The 7500-nt window shown below is 32.7% G+C and overlaps 1 long non-coding RNA gene across 1 annotated transcript in view; it reads left to right on the forward strand.

Annotated features, from left to right (window-relative positions):
• LOC128247053 (uncharacterized) overlaps positions 1–7500 on the forward strand; it is a 476761-nt gene that overhangs the window by 89155 nt on the left and 380106 nt on the right. The gene's annotated exons all lie outside the window — the stretch shown is intronic.

A 7500-nucleotide genomic window follows, 5' to 3' on the forward strand; every position in this document is an offset into this window, starting at 1 on the left:
CTCACTACCGCATGATTGTGAGCCCGACGCTCTGGCCACTGAGCCGCGCGTCTTCACATACAAACATACATACATACATACATACATACATACAACGAGATTTTTTCAGTTCTCGTCTGCCGCCAAATCTACCTGCAAGGCTTTGGGCGTCTCGTGGCTGTAGCAGAAGGCGCTTGCTCGGTGTGATACACAGTGGAACTGAAACCGAAGTCATGTGGTTGGTAACCATGCTTCTCACCACACACTCACGCCTGAGGCTATTAAGTAGAAAATATTTATTTTCTTTGTAGTTGAATATGTATCAAACTTTTAGCATAAGAAATAACTGCACATGTGAGTAAAAGTCAATAAGTACGAGATGTAAAATATTAAATGAACCGTCTGAAAATAAAACAGGTGCCTCTCATTACGCCAACCATGAGTGATATTCAAAACAGGAACTAAACAAAATCAAGGAACTAAAATGTCCAGTGTAATAGTAAATTCTAAAACAGAAACAATGAACAGACATATAACAAGCAGTTAAAACTTTCCAGTAAGAGAGTAAGAAAATGCATACAAAGAATATCAACTGCAAAGAAAAGGAAACAATTACACACATTACACTGACACAGAATAAAATCAAAAAACCACATCCAACACACGCAGAATGCATTACTCCATACAACAAAGACAATAATAACCAAAAGTGATGAAGCATCACCTCGAAAGAGAAGTCTCAGAAGCAAAATATTTAAAACGCGGAAACATAAAAGTTGTTGATGGCAATAAGAACCAACGAATTGAATACAAACCAAAAGGCGTTCATTGCTCACTTCTCGAATGAAGTCTTACGATGTAAAAATCCATCGAACAACCTGCAAACATATCTAAATATTACACCATATAATCCTATATGGAGTTTAAATGTTTAAATTTCTCTTCAAATATTGTCAGAGATTTCGTAAACTTTATGAAGAGGCATTGTTAATTACGCATAAATATTACATACACTTCTATAAAAAAATGTTAATGGAAGTACATTTGTACCTAAATTTTCGCTGCTGATATAGACTGTAAAGAGAAAAACGACATTTTAAGAACGAACACGTAAAATTCATCACTTCTGTGTAACCAAGAATATCCTTATAACCCGCCTCATAGTGTTATGTGCCTTTCTAAAATATGAGATATACCTAAACGTATCTCTCCACGTTTATGAAATTATGTGGGACACCGAATATGGGGAAAATCGATTGACCGCTAAATATATATGCCATTCAAGATATAACTTTCAGGCACAAAGAAAAGCACCTTGTCACTTCATTAGCCAAATATAGTGTCGAAAGAATAATAATAAAATGAACTGCCTAAGACACCAGGATTAAATGTTAAGTTGAAATATCTGATTTCTAACCTCTTCGTGAAACCCATATTTTTAAAACTAAGTATATTCCATAATTACAAGCGGATCATAAACTTAAAACATGTTAAAGTAATTTTCTGTGCATTGCCTCCGCACGGAGAAATGATATTTTACTGCCCAGGCAACGCAACGGGCTATTTACATAGCATGCTTTTCCTTGTCTATTTTAGCAAGAGTAAAACATTAAGTCGAATTCCAACATCCTCTCTTTGTTTTCCCAACCGAAGAAGCTTCTGTTTGTTTTCCTTCATTACTTTCTTCACAATCATCCAGTTAGCAAAAAATTGTATCTCTACTAGATACATAACATATAGTTGTTCAATATATTTGCCTGAGAAGTTCTCAATTCATTTAGATAACATATTATATTCACTTCTGTTTCTCTAAGCTGTTTCTTTACGAATATCATCGCCAGGAATCAGAATAGCAATGGAACTCTCGTCGTTTTGAGAAATATTTCCAATTTATAACTTCGTGCGTAGTTTGAACGTTAAGTTATCTATCGATTTGTTGTAGATTGTGGAACATCTACAAGAAAAATACAGAAGTTTTACTTCACATACATCTAAGTATATATGTACATATATTTTTAGATTATCCTAAATAAGATGTCAGTCTTCCGTTCGACTCCTTTCTTCCGATAACGCTGAAAGACTTGTAGAACTTCCTTATTAACATTCTTCTTCTTCTTCTTCTTCTTCTTCTTCTTCTTCTTCTTCTTCTTCTTCTTCTTCTTCTTCTTCTTCTTCTTCTTCTTCTTCTTCTTCTTCTTCTTCTTCTTCTTCTTCTTCTTCTTCTTCTTCTTCTTCTTCTTCTTCTTCTTCTTCTTCTTCTTCTTCTTCTTCTTCTTCTTCTTCTTCTTCTTCTTCTTCTTCTTCATTTCTCTATTTCGTCGCAATTTTCCTGAGACATGTAAAACATTAGCCCGGAAGTATTTGACATCTCTTAACACCTTACATGTATTAAAACCGGCTATTATTGAAATAAAGACGTTGGTTATTGACCCGCGGAAACATATGGTATTTTGTATTTTTGTAGTTATTGGCTCCCCGCAAATATCGTCTAGACGTAATAACTCTTATAAGCACACACACATAGTATAACTTGGAAACATGTACCATGTTTTGCTAATTATATTATGAAGCCATGTAGGATAACTAGACACAAAACTTATACCAAAGCCTCCACCCTTGACCCGACAATATGAAAGCCAGAGGAAGAGAAAACTGCGCAGACATGAATCAAGAGCAATGTGAAATTAAGCACCCTATTCAAAAGCAAATCGCTCTACTTAGTCTAGGAAGCGAACCCACGAATTTATTGTTGTGGGTAAAGCACATTAATCTTTATACATATGCATAAAAGATAAAAAGAGTGAGTGATTGAGAGCAATGTATACGGGTGTTTGCTTCTGTGTTTGTTTACAAGTTTTTGCTTGCACTTTTACTTCATATAAAAAAATTGTTTGCGTTATGTTTTGCCTTCCAAGCATTGAGGTTACGCTGACATTTTTATACTCGAACATTGTCTGATGGATAATCTAATTAAACGTGCATTTTTTTTTACTAAGAATACGAAATGGTAGATGAGTGTAACATACTGTCTGGGTCATTGAGTAAAAGTTCTTACACTTGGGGGAATGATTTCTCTTAGCGTAAAATTATTCACATGCTTAAAAGCGATAAAAAGGGAAATATTATATGTACATATATATAATCGCATGTGTGTGTGTGTAAAAACATATATATATATATATATATATATATATATATACGCATGCATGTATGTGTGTATGTATATATGCATGTATGTATGTATGTATGTATGTATGTATGTATCTATCTATCTATCTATCTATCTATTTATGTATAAAACAGATCAGCAAAATATAATAAGAAACAAAAAAGAATTCCAGTGAGAAGGACATTACAGTTTTTGTTCAAGAATTTCATATATATATATGTGTGTGTCTGTGAGTGTGTGTATGTATATATGCGTGTGTATATATATATATATATATATATATATATATATATATATATATATACATATATATATATATATATATATATATATATATATATATATATATATATATATATACATATATTCATATATATACATATATATAAATACACACACACGCACACACACGCACACACACACACACATATATATATATACATATATTGCACATCTTATATGGTGTTCTCACTACATAAATAAATGAAGTTTGTACTAAACGTACGTACTGCTATAACCTATTGAATTTTTGTTGCTTTTCTTCAAATATATATATATATATACATGTATATATATATATATATATATATATATATATATATATATATATATATATATATATATATATATATATATATATATATATATATATATATATATATATATATATATATATATATACAGAGGGAGAGAAAGAGAGAGATATATTAACAAACACAGCTATATGCGATTTTCTGTTTGGTTATGTAATGATATAAGTATTGCGAACATGTGGTTTAATGGAATTGGTTTGTATATATGTAGCCTTGGTTACATTGAGACAGCTCATTGTTAGTTTTATTGACACAGCTATCTAGTTATTGTGATGGTACAAAGTAGATATGATTTCTATATCGTTGTGGTTGTAATGATTCCTAAACTTACTCTCCTCTGATCCATTCAATCTTTTGCCCTATTGCTGTTGGGCTGCTGTTGACAAGTATTCAAATTCAGTTGCAATTGTTTTGACGCGCCAGCAGATAAAAATGGTTGATTACATTGACACCAGTGTTCAACTTATACTTATTTTAGCGCCCCGAGGGGATGAAATGTGATGTCGAATTCGATGGAGTTCGAGAACCTAAAGAACAGGACGAAAGACTGCTAAAGGGAGTTTTCTTATTGTTACTGAAGCATGTATACTTAATCGTTTTGCATTAAGCGTATAAGTCTTTTATTGTTAGTCTCACAGAAAAAAACAAGCAACCACATACGTACACACATACATATGTGTATGTGTGTATGCGTAAATACATACATGCATACATACATACATATATACATACATACAAATATAGAGAGAGGTAATTATGCGGATAAACAAAATACATACATTAAATATATTAAATATCTTAAATATAATTGTTTGGGTACGAAATACAAAATATGTATATAAGTATACACGCAAAAGAAAGGAAAGCAAAAAGTGTAGACTTTCAGATGAATTTTTATGTATAAATATATAGATATTAATATCAATAGGTCCAACTTACACAGGGTACAAATGACAGAAAAAATTGAATGGCTGGAAGAAAGGTGTCATAAGTCCAAAAGCTGTATCTCAAGGTTCATCTTGATCACTCTTAGATCTATTATTTACCTTGTGGAATCGATCCCCTGTAAAAAAAGAACGACATCGGAGACCAAGTCTGTACGTCCGTCTCTCTCTCTCTCTCTCTCTCTCTCTCTCTCTACCTACCTATATATATTTTCCTGTAATAAATGAATTATACCATTATTCTTTAACTGTCTCGTATATATATATATATATATATATATATATATCACTCTGTAAAAAACCTGGTATACCAGGCTAACAAAATTACTCAGATTAGTGAAGAAGTCCAAATAATCTTTCGGTAGTGTCCCAAGTTATGATTAATCACAATTCTGTATTGTAAATTTGTAGGTGGGCTTCAGATGAACTGGTTTTTACAGAATGATATATATATATATATATATATATATATATATATATATATATATATATACACGAGACAGTTAAAGAATAATGGTATAATTCATTTATTACAGGAAAATTTGACTTACAGCTGTTTCCAGTTGTCATTAAAGATAGACTTACTCAATTAGCCTACTGATCAATTGAGGTAAATTGAACGACTTAAGAAAATTAATGCGGCTTTCATCTACTAAAGGAATTATATGGAATAACCCTTATTTCTAAACTTGTCCATTTGATATATATACATACATACATACATACATATATATATATATATATATATAACTCATTCCTAGCAATCGGCGGTGCTATTTTGCACCATCATTTATTAATTACCTTTTATGTTTTTGATTGCTGACGAGCCACCTATATTATGATATATATGTTATATATCTTTATATATTAACATATTTTAATATGTTATTGTATTGATAATATACCGTTTTGGATTTTAGCGGTTGCTTATCCACGCTTTTTTTCTTCTCATGAGCTATAACGAGTAGTAGTAAAGGTCTCTTACGAGAAACAAGATCATTCTGATCAAATTTCGAAATCATGTGATAAAGCTTTGTCCATCTATTTCATTCTCTGAGTATATCTTACAAGAGAAATATCGTTTAGCTTGCTGTGTTTGCACACTTACTTATTAATTCCTTCCTGATTTAAAGTTGGTAACAAGCTACCTATATTATAATGTACTTAATATATCTTAATATATTAACATATCATTATAATATCTTATTGTATATATATTGGGTCATCGCATAAATAAAGTGGTTTTTTTAATACTTCTTTTAATTTTAGAAATAAAGATAAACAAAGTTCTTTTTTAATCTAAAATAAACCATCCTCATTTTCTACAATGCTCTGCCATCCATCTGGTAGACCTGCAAGGCTCCGCTTCTAAAATTTATTTGTCCGTGACGAAAAATATTTCTCCAGTATTGTTCTGACCTCGTCCACAGAATTCATATTTCGAAATGATTTTGAAAATTGCAGAATAACTGATAATCAGATGGGGGCAATGTCCGGCGAATATGGTGGGTGGGATATCGTTTCCCATTGAAACTGTTGCAGCCTTTGAAATGTCATGCTCGTTCTATGTGCCCGAGCATTATCCCGATGGAATAACACCTGATGGAAGAACACCTTTCCTCTTGAAACCAAAGATGGTCGATTTTCTTCTAGCGCTGACTTAAGCCGCTCAGGCTGCTCGCAGTAGATCACCTTACGTGGGTAAAGACCTTCTTTAGCATGGGAAGCCGCTGTCTCTCCTTTCCGCACTTGCTTCAGAGCTTGACATTTTTATAGAGAACCCATTTTTCGTCACCAGTCACTATTCCGTCCAAACAAGGTTCATTTGTGAGACGTTACAGCAAAAAAGAGCACACATTCACTCTTTGCGTGCCATCGGGAATAAGAAATAGGTCGTGTTTTGACAATGACGTTCAGAACCACATAAAAAAAAATTCTATTCGTGGTTTATAGATAGTCGAATACGGAGATTATTGTAATGTAGAGGTATGTGCATCTGTAAAACCAGTTAAATATATTAGTAAATATATTCATAAAGGTCATGATCGAGTGACAGTGAATATTAGTGGACAAACCAATGTACAACAAACACACAAATTTTATCAATGGCCGCTATGTATCCGCATCAGAGGCAGTCTGGGGGATTTTAGTGTTCAAATTACATATCCTGCAGTCAGCTTACAGTTCATTTACCCCAACAGCAACACATTTACCCATACACATATCAGCTCCACTTTCACTGGACGGATGCGAGTTAACCAGGAATCACCAGCTAACACATTTGCACGTACATTACACTATACTGATTTCCCTGGATTTTACACACAGAATAATAGTGAGAAAATGTGACATCTCAGAAAAAATAATACACAATCAATTGGGGGTATCTACTTTGTTTCACCAATGGAACAAGAGCAATTCTACCTGAGAGTTTTACTATATCTTATTCCCGGAACTACATCATTTGAAGATATGGGTACTATTAATGGAGTATATATACGACGGGCTTCTTTCAGTATTCGTCTACCAAATCGACTCACAAGTCTTTGGTCGGCCCGAGGCTATAGTAGCAGACACCTGCGCAAGGTGCCACACAGTGGGACTGAACCCAGAACCATGTGGTTTGTTAGCAAGCTACGTATCACACAGTCACTCCTATATATATATACTGTATATATATACACCCACATATATATATGTGTGTATGTATAAAATAATTTATAATATCAGGGTAAGAAATATTTTAGAAATTTTTGCTAGCAATGGCCTAGCGTGTTGAAAAATTAGTCAATAGACTATATATTATTCATATATA

Source organism: Octopus bimaculoides, chromosome 2 (genome assembly GCF_046866305.1).
Source record: "Octopus bimaculoides isolate indiv1 chromosome 2, ASM4686630v1, whole genome shotgun sequence".
Classification (NCBI taxonomy): Eukaryota; Metazoa; Mollusca; class Cephalopoda; order Octopoda; family Octopodidae; genus Octopus; species Octopus bimaculoides.